This window comes from Podarcis liolepis (genome assembly GCF_965112155.1).
Source record: "Podarcis liolepis genome assembly, chromosome: 8".
NCBI classification, from domain to species: Eukaryota; Metazoa; Chordata; class Lepidosauria; order Squamata; family Lacertidae; genus Podarcis; species Podarcis liolepis.
Genome location: NC_139560.1, coordinates 80,442,661 through 80,460,543, shown reverse-complemented (window position 1 = coordinate 80,460,543; position 17,883 = coordinate 80,442,661). Strand labels below are relative to the sequence as shown.

Here is a 17,883-nt window from a genome sequence, read left to right as displayed (position 1 = left end):
AGGTCTGAAGGGAGAATTTTACTGCATCAGTTCCACTAACAATAAAGGCACCCTCTGCTCATTTTCCATCACCATTACTTCTGCTGCAGATTTTTCTTCTCCGAGATGTGTATTGATGACTCTAACAGCTCTATTTGCTCAATACATAAGATGCACATCATCGTACTCTGTGTTAACGACGTGAAATATGAGGTGTTTACTGTGCAGTTGATTATTATGGATTGGATTTAGACATCATGGAGAGAAGGCGATTTGAAAGTTGGATTAATTAAGGCAGCTTTTGGTGACTCCATGGCTGCTCATGTTTTTAATATTAACCTTTGCTGGTCTATATGGCTTAGATTTGGCCATCTGTTCCTTCTATTTTTACCTTGCACCTCAGCCGATTCTGCCAAAGTGAAACACTTCTAAATATCACTGATTTTAAAGAGAGATTGGCCACATGTCACCTCCCTTATAGTTTAAAATAATAATAATAATAATAATCCTTGTAAAATGCTTTTGAGTGCCCAATTTTGCTTTTAGATTTAGCAGGACATGTCAAGATTCAGGAGTAGTCAGCTGTATAATTGGATAGCAAGGGCTCTTTGGCTCTGGGGAACTTTGGGAGGAAGAGTTGGGAGACAGGATGAGTAAATAATTGGGGTGAACAACAAAGGGTTCAAAATAATAATAATAATAATAATAATAATAATAATAATAATAATAATAATAATAATAATTTATTATTTATAGCCCGCCCATCTGGCTGAGTTTTGCCAGCCACTCTGGGCGGCTTCCAATCAAGTGTTAAAAACAGTGCAGCATTAAATATTAAAAACTTCCCTAAACAGGGCTGCCTTCAGATGTCTTTTAAAGATAAGATAGCTGCTTATTTCCTTCACATCTGGAGGGAGGGCATTCCACAGGGTGGGCGCCACAACTGAGAAGGCCCTCTGTCTGGTTCCCTGTAACCTCACCTCTCGCAATGAGGGAACTGCCAGAAGGCCCTTGGCGCTGGATCTCAGTGTCCGGGCTGAGCGATGGGGGTGGAGATGCTCCTTCAGGTATACAGGACTGAGGCCATTTAGGACTTTAAAGGTCAGCACCAACACTTTGAATCATGCTCGGAAACGTACTGGGAGCCAACACTGATCTCTCAGGACCGGTGTTATGTGGTCCCGGCGGCCACTCCCAGTCACCAGTCTAGCCGCCGCATTCTGGATTAATTGCAGTTTCCGGGTCACCTTCAAAGGTAGCCCCACATAGAGCGCATTGCAGGAGTCCAAGTGGGAGATAACTAGAGCATGCACCACTCTGGCAAGACAGTCAGCAGGCAGGTAGGGTCTCAGCCTGCATACCAGATGAAGCGGGTAGACAGCCGCCCTGGACACAGAATTAACCTGCGCCTCCATGGACAGCTGTGAGTCCAAAATGACTCTCAGGCTGCACACCTGGTCCTTCAAGGGCATAGGTACCCCATTCAGGACCAGAGAGTCCCCCACACCCACCCGCCCCCTGTCCCCCCAAAACAGTACTTCTGTCTTGTCAGGATTCACCCTCAATCTGTTAGCTGCCATCCATCCTCCAACCACCTCCAGGCACTCACACAGGACCTTCACCGCCTTCACTGGTTCCGATTTAAAAGAGAGGTAGAGCTGGGTATCATCTGTATACTGATGAACACCCAACCCATACCCCCTGATGATCTCTCCCAGCGGCTTCATGTAGATATTAAAAAGCAATTGATTTTACTGGGGGGTGGTGGTCTTGGCACAATGCTAGAAAAAGGGAGGTGCAATAATTCTGCTCTTTATTGTGTATTCATTTTTGCAAGTGAGCTACAGTAAGCAGGACCTTTTCCCATGCATACAATGTCATGTAAAATAATCATGAACCAAAGGAATATCTCAAAGACTCATCTAAATGGATAAGCATATAAGTTTCTTAATTATCAATTTACAATGGGATGGAAGGTTCACAGGCTATGAAGGACTTGCTCACAAATTTATTCACAGATGCACAAATGATTAGAGCTAGGAAGTGGAAACCAGAATATAAAATGGAAGAATAATATAAAGAGGTGTGGGATATAGCTATTAATGATAAATTAACACATGCCATTAAGGTAAGACAGGGAATATGCAGGATAAATGATTTTGAGGAAAAATGGAGGGTGTTTATAGAATTTGTACTGTTAAAACGGAAAGAGGTCAAACCATCACAACAGGTGTTGAAATTTTGGAAAGTTGGATAGTTACAATGGGTTGGTCTCGGTGGTGGGGTGCACATTTTTATTCTCATTTTTTTTATTTATTGTCAAAATAAAAAATAAATTTAAAAAACACTGCTTTTGGGTTATTTAATTATTTGCTATTGGACTACAACTCCCATTATCCATGACAATTGGCCATGCTGGCTGTGGCCAATGAGAATTGGAGTCAGCCAGGGGCGCCATTTTGAATAATGAAATTTGGGGGTGGGGTGGGCAAGTAAGCCCCATCCTGCATACTTGATCACATGACACAGTCCATGCACACCATTTGAATGGCAATGTCATAGCTGTTAAGTGTCCCTTATTTGAAGGAACAGTCCCTTATTCCAGCGCCATGTCCCGCTGCTGTCCCTTATTGATAGATATCCCTTAAATGTCTCTTAAATGATGTCCCTTAAATTTCAAAGGAAGCAGCTCCTCTCCCTCCCTCCCTGCCAGCCAGAGAGGAGGGAGGCTCCAACTGTGTTGCTTGGCTGTGTTGCTCACCCAATAAGAAGTCTAAGAACGACTGGGGGGGTGGAGCTTGCATGCCTTGTGTGTGGCTAGTTAATGCAAGCTGAGGGGTTTTTTGAATGCTGGACACCATTTTGTTTACAGAATAAAATCAGAATATAAAACCACAAAATATACAATCAAAATAAAAACAACAACCCAATAGCCCCTCCTCACACACACACAAAAAAATAATAATTAAAAGGGCATAGATGATTCCATTCTAGTCATCTTCCCACCTGGTTTTCTGTTCCTACCTTCCCCCACCTCCATGCAGTCAGGAACCTTGATCAAACAGGATCCCCAATTGACTGGAGGGCTTGTGTGTCCAACAGCTAGAAGAGTATTTATTCTTCTCTTAAACTCAAGTCTCAGTGCCTTCAGGGATTCACTGCAGTAAGTTGTAAATGATGTATGTGATAAAGGGAACCTCTAGTAGATAATAATGAGAGGCAAGGAGAAACTAACTACCCGCTGTGATGTGTGTGTGTGTGTGTGTGTGTATGGATTTATAATGTTATGAATGAAATGAAACCTCTCCAAAAAAGAGAATTTAATAAGTAAATGGCAAAAAGACTTAAAGCAACTAATAACCGAAGAATACTGGGATAAATCACTTGCCGTAATGGAATCGTCAATAATAAATATGAAATATGAATCGCAGGACTGTTTTACATTTAGGTTTTATTAACAGAACAAGTGTCTAAACAGATTTGATAAAAGAGGCTGGCAATTCATGAATCACTATTTCATTATTTCCCAGCACTGCCCTTGGAATTCTTTAGACAAAAAAATATCAAATTACCGGAACCTCTCATCTATTACTAGGAGTCCATAAACAGTACTTGCCGAAAGTGTGGTGGCATGAATATTTTCACCATCCCTTCTGGTTTTTTTATTTTATTTGTAAGGTGTCTACTTCGATTTCCAAATTTCTGACGTCTTTGGCAGAGAACCATTCCGCTATGGGGGGGAAATGCTTTAATTTTTAAATGAAGGGATAACTACATGCATAGATTTCTCTCCACCTCTTTCATAAAGGCTTCTGTTTTAAAAGGGCCTATAAAAGATTTCAGGGCAGTTTCTCTGTTGGTATGTAAAAGCCAGAGTGATTTTAATAACTAATCCACTTTAACAACTAATCTACTATAGAGGGAGCATTACACATTTTTTACTTACATGTTACAACAATCTTAGCTATTAAATATATGCAGGCAAACAGCTGAAACATCAAACATTTATTTTTGTTCCCCCTGTTTTGACAATTAGCCAAGACAGATTTTTCCCACAAGCCCAGCGCACGGACAAAATGGCCAGTATTCTGCTGCAATCTATGAGCCCCAGCACCGTTGTGCAAAGGCTTATTGTGCTTATTATTATTATTACTATTAATAATAAATTATTTATACCCCACCCTCCCCAGCCAGAGCTGGGCTCAGGCTGGCTAACAACAGTAAAATTACAGTAAAAACATAATGGGGGGGGGGGACCAATTTAAAATACAGGTTAAAATGCCATTTAAAATGCAGCCTCATCAAAACCATAAGGGGAGGGAAACATATGGGAAACATAAGGGTTTCTTAGACACAGAACAAGGCTAATCTGGAAAACTAGCACAATATTCCCCACCGCTGAATGTATCCTGATTGTAGACAAGGAAGCAACATCATATCCCCTAGCTGCACCTTCATGTACCTTCAGTAAAATGTCAGAAAGACCCTATGCAGATGCCATCTATAAATGTGCATAAGCTCTCTGTGTAGGATGAAGTATATATGAGTTCAAGCAATACCCAAGGCAGGGAATCAGTTTACAGGCTATATTGAAGCATCAGGAACAGAACAACAACTGCTGATATGTATTTCTGAAGACCTGGGCCACTCCCACTCTCAACATAATTGGTTGTCTAAATCCACAAGCTGTGAATCGTAACCCGGAGCTTAAGAGCCCATGCCAGTAGCCCAAACCCTGACAATGCTACGTTTTTGGAGATCATGTATCGAATCAGGGCTCGGATTCCTAGTCCAGGCTCAAGCTCAGAGCAGAGGACACATAATGAACATACATAACACAGTATCATGGACACAGTTGTCTATATGTCAGGATGCTTTCAGCGGCTCCCAGCTGGTTGCCCAGGAAAGTATAAAGACAAGGAAAAGTTACTTACAGTCCTTTTCTATTTCAGTCTTTACAGGGAGAGGATATAGAACTCAGCCTCTTGGATAAACACACACACACACACACACACACACACACACACACACACACACACACTGTGGTACCTCATGTTACATATGCTTCAGGTAACAGACTCCGCTAACCCAGAAATAATACCTCGGGTTAAGAACTTTGCTTCAGGATGAGAACAGAAATCGCACTCTGGCGGTGCGGCGGCAACAGGAGACCTCATTAGCTAAAGTGGTGCTTCAGGTTAAGAAACGTTTCAGGTTAAGAACGGACCTCTGGAATGAATTAAGTGCTTAACCCAAGGTACCACTATACATATATATATATATATGTGTGTGTGTGTGTGTGTGTGTGTGTGTGTGTGTGTGTGTTTCTGTTTTACAATTTAGAATATTCATTTAAACAACCTTAAAATATCAAAAACTTCCTTTCTTCTCTTTCCATGGTTCATTTTGCATAACACTGTGTATATTTTATATAAACTAAACCATTCATTATCCCATTATTACATCCACCAAAACTTATTTACGCTGTTGAATTTATCTTAATGCTGCCAACGTTTTCAAGTGTACACAATTCCCCCCCTATATTTAACAAACATTTTCCAATCTTCTTTAAACATATGCTCTTCTCGTCCTCTTCTTCTGCGTGTTAGGTCCGCAAGCTGTGCATATTCCATCAGTTTAAGTTGCCATTCTTCTTTAGTTCGGACCTCGCTCGTTTTCCATTTTGGGGCCAACAAAACACAGGCCGCAGAAGTGGCATACATAAATAACCGTTTTTTGACACCTGGGAATTTCCACCTCATTCATCTTTCTCATCACCTCCTCTACTGGTGCTGCTATGTGCCCTCTGTCTTTGAGCTCTTTGCTCTCCTACTTTTAAGGTTGGCCTGGAGATAGTCTAGGAGGTTGAATGCAAACATGCCATTCTGATGTCATGTGTGATGTCATAAAGGGGATATGCTTTAAGTCTTCGTAAAGCCAGAAACAGTTACCGTATTTTTCGCTCTATAAGACGCACCAGACCACAAGACGCACCTAGTTTTTGGAGGAGGAAAACAAGCAAAAAAATTTTCTGAATCTCAGAAGCCAGAACAAGAGGGATAGCTGTGCAGTGAAAGCAGCAATCCCCCTTGCTGTTCTGGCTTCTGGGAGAGCTGCGCAGCCTGCATTCGCTCCATAAGACGCTCCATAAGACGCACACACATTTCCCCTTACTTTTTAGGAGGGAAAAAGTGAGTCTTATAGAGCAAAAAATACGGTAACAGTCAGACTGCATCTCAGCCCTGTCAAGATGGAACTCCATAATAGGTGATGAATAGTTTTATTTGGGGGATATATTAACTTTTACTATTGGGGAAAAGTTTTAGATTGGCCTGCGAGCTTGTGCCCCATCAAGTTGAGGCCAATAGATATACATCCACAGCCCTGTACCCATGAAATAATCAACTATATGTGTGACTTTAGGACTGATTCATACATCCACATTTCCTTTCTCCACTCTATAGCAGCTTTTTCTCTGTATTTGAAAAAATAATGAAGGAGAAGATAAGGAACCAGGAATAAGATTTGGATGAGTATGGTGAGGATCTAAGCTTTACAAGTGAGGGTGCTAGGAAGATGGCTTTGTGGCCCAGCATAGGAATGATGGGAGCTTCATATTATTGAATTCCTGTTCCACAAAGTAGTCTTTGAACTCTTTGCTCTCCTACTTCTAAGGCTCTCTGGATTCTGGGAGATGGAGGGTCTGGAATGCTTTCTAGTGACAATGTGTCACCAGCTGCTGCTCCGGCTCTGCCTAATCTTCCTCTCCCATGATTCCCCAATTCCCCCCCCCACCTGCCTCTGAACTACTACCTTCCTCAACCTCCTGTTGCAAATCTAAACTTTCTTCCTTTTCCTCCTCCCTGGAAGGGTCAGGATGGGGAGGGGGTCTCCACCATTCCTCCTCTGCCTAGTCTGTGACAATTAGTTTTCTTTAACAGTGGAAGCAGGTTTTCAGATTATACACAGCTCTTATTCAGGCTTTGACTATGAGAGCAAAAAATAAACATCCAATAGTCTAGACAGAAACAACTGAGTAGGCAAGCTGATGGTTACTTGGTTGCAGAAGTTTACTGGCCATTGCTGTTGGCATGGAGATAGTCTAGGAGGTTGAATGCAAACATGGCATTCTGATGCCATGTGTGATGTCACAAAGAGGATCTGCTTTAAGTCTTGGTAAAGCCAGAAACAGTTAACAGTCAGACTGCATCTCAGCCCTGTCAAGATGGATCTCCATAATAGGTGATGAATAGTTTTATTTGGGGGACATATTAACTTATACCATTGAGAAAATTTTTAGATTGGTTTGCCAGTTTGTTACCCATCAAGTAGAGACATAACCTTGCCAACAAAGGTCCGTATAGTAAAAGCTATGGTTTTCCCAGTAGTGATGTATGGAAGTGAGAGCTGGACCATAAAGAAGGCTGATCGCCGAAGAATGGATGCTTTTGAATTATGGTGCTGGAGGAGACTCTTGAGAGTTCCATGGACTGCAAGAAGATCAAACCTCTCCATTCTTAAGGAAATTAGCCCTGAGTGCTCACTGGAAGGACAGATCCTGAAGCTGAGACTCCAATACTTCGGCCACCTCATGAGAAGAGAAGACTCCCTGGAAAAGACCCTGATGTTGGGAAAGATTGAGGGCACAAGGAGAAGGGGACGGCAGAGGACGAGATGGCTAGACAGTGTTCTCGAAGCTACCAGCATGAGTTTGACCAAACTGTGGGAGGCAGTGGAAGACAGAAGTGCGTGGCGTGCTCTGGTCCAGGGGGTCATGAAGAGTCGGACACGACTAAACAACTAAACAACAACAAAAACCCATCAAATTGAGGCCGATAGGTATACATTCGCAGCCCTGTATCCATCAAATAATCAACTTTATGTGTGACTTTGGGATGGATTCATACAATCACATTTCCTTTCTCATGAAAGGTTGGAAGGTAGGTAATTTGAATGGCTATTGCTCTCTGCTCCCTGCTGTCCGGATGCTGTCCATGGCTCCTGGCTGGTTGCCCAGAATAGTATAAAGGCAAGGGAAAGTTTCATACAGTCTTTTTTTATTTCAAACTTTACAGAGAGAGGCTATAGAACCCAGCCTCTTGGATAATGGTGTTGTCCTGAGTGAAGCTCCACCACCTGTCTCTCCCACTTCTTCATTCATCAACCTCATCCCCTCATCTACAGGGGCCATAGCTGTCAACATTTCCCTTTTCTTGCAAGGAATCCTATTCAGAATAAGGGAATTTCCCTTAAAAAAAGGGAAACGTTGACAGCTATGACAGGTGCCACTAAGTGCCCTCTGACTTCAAGCTCTTTGCTCTCCTCCTTTTAAGGCTTGCCGGGTTCTGGGAGATGGTGCGTCTGGAATGCTCTCCCATGATTTCCCAACTTTCCCCCTCATCTGCCTCTGAGCTGTGACCTCCCTCAAACCCCTGTTGTAAATCTATACTGTCTTCCTCTTCCTCCTCCCTGGAAGGGTTAGGATGGGGAGGCAGTCTCCACCATCCCATTCCCTGTCACTATGATTTTGCAGAGGAGGAGGCAGCTCTGTCACACATCTTGCTATGGTGACAGTTATGCACTCAAGTCTACGCTTTGTTGTTCTTTAGTCGTTTAGTCGTGTCCGACTCTTCGTGACCCCATGGACCAGAGCATGCCAGGCACTCCTGTCTACCACTGCCTCCCGCAATTTTGTCAGACTCATGTTTGTAGCTTCGAGAACACTGTCCAACCATCTTGTCCTCTGTCGTCCCCTTCTCCTTGTGCCCTCCATCTTTCCCAACATCAGGGTCTTTTCCAGGGAGTCTTCTCTTCTCATGAGGTGGCCAAAGTATTAGAGCCTCAGCTTCACAATCTGTCCTTCCAGTGAGCACTCAGGGCTGATTTCCTTCAGAATGGATACGTTTGATCTTCTTGCAGTCCATGGGACTCCCAAGAGTCTCCTCCAGCACCATAATTCAAAAGCATCAATTCTTCGGCAATCAGCCTTCTTGATGGTCCAGCTCTCTGGTGCATTTTTGATTGAAAACTATGCTGCTGTAAGTGGGGAATCATGAATGTTCAGAGTGTATTGGGGCAGGAGAAAGTGGGAGCAGATGTTAGAATGAAGAGGAAGTGGGTACAGGTGTGAAGAGTGGGACACTAGTGCTACAATTTGATGGAAGAAGCGTGATCTTAGAAATGCATGAATCGGCTCTCCAGGATATGCCAAATATCAGATTGCTATGTGGTGGGTCGTGTTCTGAAAAAATACTCATCACTGGAAAAGAGAAGGGAAAGTCATCATGAATGAATGGGAAAGTAAGGTCTGAGCCTGAAAACCACAAATACAGTTAATAACAGCCATGGGGGGATGGGGAATCCAAGATAAAAAAAATGAGAGCAGCTGCACGGTAGATATGGTTCCCAATTTGTTTTAAGGAAACTCATTATGAAGGAACATGGTTAATGTTTCTTGATTAAAAACTGGGATAACCTTTCCAACTAAGCTTAGGTGAGGCTGAGAACAGATCTATTTCAAATTACGATTTAAAAAGAACTGTTAGCGTTGGATTGTTTGGGACACTGCCAATCAAGTTAATTTATTGCTCTGGTAAGAGTGGACATCCTTTCATGTCTCAAGCAGCTTCTATATATATATGTGTGTTGCCACTGTCAAATTTATCAGAACCATCTTCATAGCATAAGGGATAACATTAACAGGAGACTTTATCTCTCAGGAGAGCTTCTGCAGACTGCAGCGATAACAAGCAACATGTCAAGTGCAGATAACATTTCCTTTTCAGGACTGCTTTATTTTCTCTCTTGAGATTCCCAACTTTGTAAATCTGTTCACAGTTGCGTCCACTCATAACAATGTGTTTGTATAATCAAAGGTGACTTAAGCTCTGACCTTCAGCTATATATAACACATCACAGCATGGGTGAAGTTTCACACTGCATATTCCAGTTCGACAACAAGCCCTTTCCATCATTCTCCTCATCCTGTGAGGGGGCAGAGAGGGTTCTCTGGCTCCACCCCCTCTTGTTTATTTATTTATTGAATTTATATTGCATATATATATATAATATTTATGTTGCCTCACCACCACCACTCCTGCCACCCTTCATGCGTTGACAGCTGAACATCCGCAGCATTACTGTATTTCTGTTGACTTCTCACATGTTTTCATTCTCCAGGGTCTAAATCACACTGGGAGTTTACATGAGTGAAAAAGGCTCTCAACTTCAGAAGCTATCCCTTTCACCCATGGAAGGTAACAGGAATTGTGACAGGAGTTACACAGGGTCTTCGCTGCATCATTTGATGGATTAGAACACCTTCAATAGTGACAGAGAGGGGGTTTTTTTCGTTTTGTTTTTTAAAGGGTCTCCAGATTCTCCAATGTGCTGATTTTTAAATGTATAAACACAAGGAGACGCTTGCCAGTAGGGTAACCAAGAAGGAAAACAGGCAGGCAATATTCTACCCAATCAAAGTGTGATGAAGCCTAAATGGTTTAATTATTAGCATGTGTGGCAGGGGAGCTACTAAATCGATGTCTGAGGTCGGTAATGACCTGGATGAGGGCCAATGAAACAAAACTCTGTCTAAATAAATTGGCAGTTTCTGTTGGTAGGTGATTTGTCTGACCAATGAGATGGTGTTCAGTCTGTTGCAGATCACTCCCTCCAAAGGACCAGGTTCATTGTCTGGGGTAATGACACAGCCAACATTTTCACTGGATATCCAAGTGGCGTCTATGGTATGTAACACCTTTCAGCAGCTAAGACTATTGGACCAGCTGTGCCTTCTTATTCACATTCTGGTAATTCCTAAGGTGACTGCTGCCATGCCTTGCACATGGGACTACCCTTGAAGACTTCTTGGAGGCTTCCATTAGCACAAAATGCACCTGCCAGGCTACTAATGGAGACTGGCAATGGCAAACATATTTTCCCAGTGCTTAAACAACTACACTGCCAATCCTCTTTCAGGAATAATTCAGACTGCAGGTCATAGGGCTAAATGGCTATTTGAAGGATGCTTTTTACTATATAAACACACCTGGTTCCTTCTCTGCCTTGCTTGTAATCTGGATTTAGGCAGCTGTGCACATGGGATATGCCCAGAGGATGGATAACTGTGACCACAGGAGCTATTAATATAGGAGAGAATCTGGAAGCAATGTGGTTGTATATTTTAGCCAATGTAATTTTTGGCTCATGAGGTATGAAATACTAAATTGTGATTTAGCATGTTAGTTCAGCCCCTAGTGTTTTTTATATAATATTTTTTATTAATTTTAACATATAAATTATAAAATGTTCCACAAAACTTATCACTTATACAATCTTTTTAGACTTCCATCAGCACCTCTGATGATCCACCGTTTTAACCACTTCTTATGCATTTCTTAATTTTATATTGCCTTTACATCTCTTAACAAATCATCCTCCCCCTTGTCCATTTTTACAATACTTCTAATAATACTCCTCACAAAACTTCTTGCAACCCTACAAACGTCGTCTGTTCTTCACAATTACCGTACTTTTCAAATAGTCTGTAAATTTACTCCAGTCTTCTGTGAATTTCTGGTCTCGCCGGTTTCGAATCCTTCCTGTTAGTTTATCTAATTCTGCATAGTCCATTAACTTCATCCCACATTTTTCAGTCGTCTGTAACTCTTCTTGCTTCCATTTTTGGGCCAATAATATTCTTGCTGCTATTATTGCATATAAAAAGAGCTTACATTCCTTTCTATTTATGTCACTCCCCACAATGTCCAATAAAAATGCTTCTGGTTTCTTTATAAATGTATATTTCAACATTTTTTTCAACTCATTATATATCATCCCCCAGAAGCATTTCACCTTTTTACATTCCCACCACATGTGATAAAATGTTCCCTCTTTTTCTTTACATTTCCAACATTTATTACTGACTTTATACATTTTCGCTAACTTGACAGGTGTAATATACCAGTTCAGCCCCTAGTGTTAGCACACATTGTCCTCATTTAAAGAAGGGTTCAGAGTGGCTAATTGTGCATCATTCAGCCTGGGAGGTGAGCTGTTGTTATTTTTAAAATTTGCTTCAGCTTTGCTCTTGCTTATCAAATTTCCCCATACAAAGTGGTGATGAGCATACTATTCTTCATAGATAGATAGATAGATAGATTCTTTATTGTCATTACACTAGTGCAACATTGCACCAGTGCAACGAAATTGGATGCCATCCCTTAAAAACAACAAAAGCAAAACAACAGCAACAACCAAACAAACCACCTTCCAACCACACCCACACCCACACCCATCAAACTCCCAGGTCTCACTATCGAGTTACAGCTCATGCAAATTGTCGTCGGGCTTGCCATTTGTCTTCCAATTCCCAATGCAAACAGCTGCTCCACTAGCTATTGCTTCCCTTCCCTTCCCTCTTCTGTTCAATTGGCTTTCTTTGATCGCGCCTTACATGAGAAGATGTCATTCTTCTTTTGCCTCTGATATGCACAAACCATTGGAGAACTTACTCCATTATTCAAGGCACATATCCATAGATGCACACATGCCCCCCCGCTGCCACCACTCGCCAATGCATGTAACAGTGCATAAATAGAAATTTTCTTTACTACTTTGCTTTCCTGCTGCTGCTTCTTTGCCTGAACTACTGCTATACACTGCGGTGGACATTTAGAGCCACGGTGGAGCAAGAAGGAGCCATTAATTCATTTTCTAGTTGCATTAAATGGGACGGAGTAATTGCAAACTGCCAGGGTAGCTCATAAAATAGAAATGTGTATTCATGACTGAAAACCTGATAAGACAAAACAGGAAAACATATCCCAAATGATAAATGTTATGGGGACAGACTCCAGCTTCCCCTGCTCTACATCTTTATTTTTCAATTATAAGACGTGACAATTGATTACAATGTTATCTAATGGCTCCTTATCATCACCTCTGGAATTTGAAAGGAATAAGAAAAATGCTTTGTCTACTTGTTCTTTAGCTGCAAAGATAAAAGATGTTTTATTTCCTTTATAGGAGCTCATAAAAAAGAGAGGAGATAATTATACCAAATGGTTATGTAAATCCCAAGAGAAAAAGAAAATCGGCTCTTGTGAAGAATTTAAATAAGTTTTTGAATTCATTGGGAGATGCTGAATTTTTCATTTCATTGTTTATCAGTGAGGTTTGTAAAAGTTATCCAACTGGCCTAATGAAATATTAATTTGACTTCCATTACATTAAAGGAGAGAGCCATTTTTATGTTTAAAGAAAACGGAACAAGGAATATATCCTATATCAATGTAAAAAGAAAGTACAACCTAGATAAAATGTGTATAATTGCTCTGATTTTAAACTCTGATTTTTAAGAGTAGCAATTAAATGAAAGCACTTTGGAAACATAGAGGCGCTGCTATTGTTTTAAAGCTGCCTTTATCAGCTTCCTCTTATGATACCATGAAAATAAACTGTAGTGTGTTGGAAAATGGAATGAGTTTTCATAGCTTCTTCTGTAATGGATTCCATTTTCTCTCTCTCATGTTTATGGCCTTCCACTCTGTGGTGCAACATAGACCAGGTGTAGTTAGATTGCTACTTATCCTAAAGAGCCATGGTTTTGAAACTGTGCTCTGCAAAAGCTTATTGGGATTCCTCAATGAGAAAGTCATGATGGTGGGCAAGCTTGCCATGATTGCAGATCCTACAATATGCTGCCATGGAAGTGGGCAGGTCATGTTCTAGAGCAGACTTCCTCAACTCTGGAGCCTCAGATGTTGTTGGGCTGCAACCTTTGGCCAAGCAGATTGTGCATGATGAAGGCTGTATTCCAATAACATATGGAGATCCAAGGTCAGGGAAGGATACTCCTAGAGGGTTCTCTCACTTGTGAACATGGAAACAATAAGGCTGAATCAACAGATGTCCAGCAGTCTGTGTGAATTTACTGCATATCCTAGTCCATATCCCAGAATAGGGATGCAGGTGGCGCTGTGGTCTAAACCACTGAGCCTCTTGGGCTTACCGATCAGAAGGTTGGCAGTTCAAATCCCCGTAACGGGGTGAGCTCCCATTGCCCTGTCCCAGCTCCTGCCAACCTAGCAGTTTGAAAGCACGCCAGTGCAAGTAGATAAAGAGGTATCACTGTGGAGGGAAGGTAAACGGCATTTCTGTGCACTTTGGCTTCCATCATGGTGTTCTGTTGTGCCAGAAGCAGTTTAGTCATGCTGGCCACATGACCTGGAAACTTGTCTGTGGACAAACACCAGCTCCCTCAGCCTGAAAGCGAGATGAGTGCTGCAACCCCACAGTCGCCTTTGACTGGATATAACTGTCCAGGGGTCCTTTACCTTTTTACCTATATCCCACAATCCCCTCACACTTATAGAATTCTTTTAATGCTATAAAGATCATCTAACACCCTTGCAGAAGTGTTGTCCAGTAATATGAGCATGCAGTCCTATTTTTCTAGAAAAAGAGTTGGTGGAGCTCGCTTATTTTCTTATAATGGCAATGGTACTCACCGGGAGGTGCCAAAACTGAGTTCCAGCTGAAAAAAAAGGCAGTGTAGTGTAGTGGTTAAGAGCGAGCAGGACCAAACTACCAGGCCAAGCATGGCATAGTGGTTAAGAGCGGTGGACTCGTAATCTGGGGAACCGGGTTCGCGTCTCCGCTCCTCCACATGCAGCTGCTGGGTGACCTTGGGCCAGTCACACTTCTCTGAAGTCTCTCAGCCCCACTCACCTCACAGAGTGTTTGTTGTGGGGGAGGAAGGGAAAGGAGAATGTTAGCCGCTTTGAGACTCCTTAAAGGGAGTGAAAGGCGGGATATCAAATCCAAACTCCTCCTCCTCCTCCTCCTCCTCTTCTTCTTCTTCTTCTTCTTCTTCTTCTTCTTCTTCTTCTTCTTCTTCTTCTTCTTCACTGGTTGCATATTCACACCCCCACCACATGTGAACATAATTCTCGGTTTCCTGGCATCCCCTCCAAAGCATAATTTCTCAAGCAGGAATTTCTCAAGCAGAAAATGGTACCCAAAAAATGATATGAAAACTGGAGTTTTCTTGTTGTATAAGCTACTATTGAAGATATACACCACATCTGTAAGCTTATAAACAAATCCTTCTGGATAAGGAAATCAAAGCATTGGTGAATTCCACTTGCCCTAGGTGGAAGATAAGGCAGGTCAGTACCAAAGGTCAAGAATACCCCAAGTGCATTTTCAATGTACTGATTCATTCCGGCTCTCACATACCTAAACTGCCAGAATTTGGGTCATAATTGACATAGCAGTGGGGAACTAGCGATTTTTCCATCAGGAATTTTGAAGTAGGAGTTTTTTAATTATAGAATTTGCCCTTTCTCCGTCATCCTCCCATCAAATCAACAGCTCCTGAGGTAATTAATCTGAGATCTTTTGCAAGGGTTGGTGACTCAACATATCAAAACCATACATTTATTTCTGTCTGTTCTGAAAATGTAAACTGTTAATTTGTGGTGGGGAGGGGTCTTTGCCCATACGTGCCTATCTAGAATTCATCCTTGTTGGTAGCACAGACACTTTTGCTCAGCATAGCACAAAACAACCCATCCATATCTGAAAGGCCAAGGAATGGAAAATGGCTGCATGGAAGTGAAGGTGTGATGTTCATAGAAGAAAAAGATACTCTTCCATTGGAAGCAAAGTTCAAGTGAATTGGGCGCTTCCTCCTCAGAAGACGCACAAAAAGTATGAACAAGACTAGCATAAATTCTTTTTTTACTTTTTCTTTTTTATTGTGTGATTTATTGGGCCCAAGTGAAATGGCCAAGGAGTGCTTGCTACAGCAATGATTCCCCCCCCTTTCCTTTCTCTCATTTATTTATTTATTCATTTATTTGACAAAGTAATAATCATACATAAATAAGAATAAAAATGTCCACCCTACCACCAAGACCATTCCATTATAACTATCCAACCTCCCAAATTTTCAACACCTCTTGCGATGGTTTGACCCCTTTCTGTTTTAACAGTACAAATTCTATAAACACCCTCCATATCTCCCCATAATCATTGCTCCCGCATATTCCCCATCTTACCTTAGCAGCACATGTTAATTTATCATTAATAGCTATATCCCACACCTCTTTATACCATTCTTCCATTTTATATTCTACTTGCCCCTTCCACTTCCTAGCTATCATAATTCATGCAGCTGTAAATTGATAACCTCTGGGCTTCTAGTCAGCTTTAACCCGGTGATTTCTGTTACCTCCTTAAACACTCTTTGCCAGAAAAATCGTACATATTCACACCCCCACCACATGTGAACATAATTCTCGGTTTCCTGGCATCCCCTCCAAAGCATAATTTCTCAAGCAGGAATTGTCTGTTCCTAAATTAGGCACAGTCCAATGGGCTGGGACTGCTGTAGAAGCCACCATCTTCTGGAGGTGATATTGTCTAATGAAAACAGTAAGAAAGTCAGGAGAGGAAGTCTCTCATCATCTTCTTCCTTGCTGATGGGGCTCTGGACTACTAATATAGCATAGAACATGGGTCCAAATCAGACCCCCAGTTCAGGAAACCAGCAGACTTGTACCTTCTCATTCGTTATTATGGGGAAATTTAAAGAAAGGGCCATAACCTTTATTCCTTTTGACAGAAATGGGTAATGTTTGTGGATAAAACCTGTCAAATTAAAAATAGGTCCTGGTGTTTTGTGCTGGGCACTTTTAAAATTTGATTTATTTATTTTTAAAGACTTAATTTTTGGCTGAATTGTTATGGAGGTTCTTCCTTTGGTTTGGGCTGATTCAGAGGGAGCCCACTTTGGTTTTGTCAAGTCCTGAAAATTTCAAAATCAGCCTGGGGTTACTCAAAATTCAATGCACACATCCTAACATGCACACACACACACACACACACACACACACACACACACACACACACAGTGTACATATTCAAATAGCCTGCAATGCTATAACTACAATAAATGTATTGACAGTTTATACTGGGTTAAGTTTTCCGAGTCAGAAAATCAAGTATAATTACAATTTATGGGGTTTTCTATAAAGCTTGTGTCCATGCAATTTGTATTTTTTAACTTGGAGTAAAATATATGTGCACTATATATAGTACTACTCCAATTTCTTCTGCATTATGCATTGCCATAAAAATTCAGATAAATACATGACAAAGTAAAAATGTGTGTGGATAAAGTAAAGTTAAGTACGAAGTGTAGTTATTCAATCTAAAGTTGCTTAATCATCATCTATTTCAAGTAGTTTATTACTGCACACAATTGCCTTTTACCATTATTGCTATAAGAATTTATAGCAAACTTTACAGGCTCTTAAACCTCTGATTTATTTTAATGTGTGAACCATTTTCCAAATTTCCCAAAGCCTGTGGAGTTGCAGTATTAAATACCTGATTCTTGCAAATGGATTTTAATGAAAACAATTTCCTGAGATCTCATTCTTCAGCTTGTAGACCAGTAACAGAACTGTCTAAGGCTATGAACAAAAAGGTCACATGAAAATTCCCATTAACACTGCAAAACAAATTCCTGCCCTTCCAAATGTTCCTGCCTCTTTATATTGAAATAATGATACTCTGACTATTATGTATCTTCTTCTAGATTGTACAGCATTTGCATATGTAGTCCTGAATCATATTTACTCAACGCAGAAGTCTAATCTGTCAAAATGGCCAATTCAAGACTCCATCAAGGGCAAAAATGAAACTGTACAATACAACTACACACATTTTGCATTTCTGCCAAAGGAGCTCAAGGCAGCATATAGCTGGTGACCTCACAGTTGCCTTATAGCAACCCTGTGAAGTATGTTTAGGCTGAAAGAATATGACTAGACTAAAGCACCTCAGTGTGTGGTTACCAGACGTCCCTGTTTCCCGGGGACAGTCCCTGGATTT

General features: G+C 41.3%; 1 long non-coding RNA gene across 1 annotated transcript; it reads left to right on the top strand.

Moving 5' to 3' along the window:
- The first annotated feature begins 7,150 nt into the window (after window positions 1-7,150).
- LOC310714474 lies at window positions 7,151-13,447 on the top strand. Its single transcript, XR_014529816.1, has 3 exons — window positions 7,151-7,221; window positions 10,631-11,170; window positions 13,006-13,447. It is a non-coding gene; the product is annotated as an uncharacterized lncRNA (long non-coding RNA).
- Window positions 13,448-17,883: the final 4,436 nt, after the last annotated feature.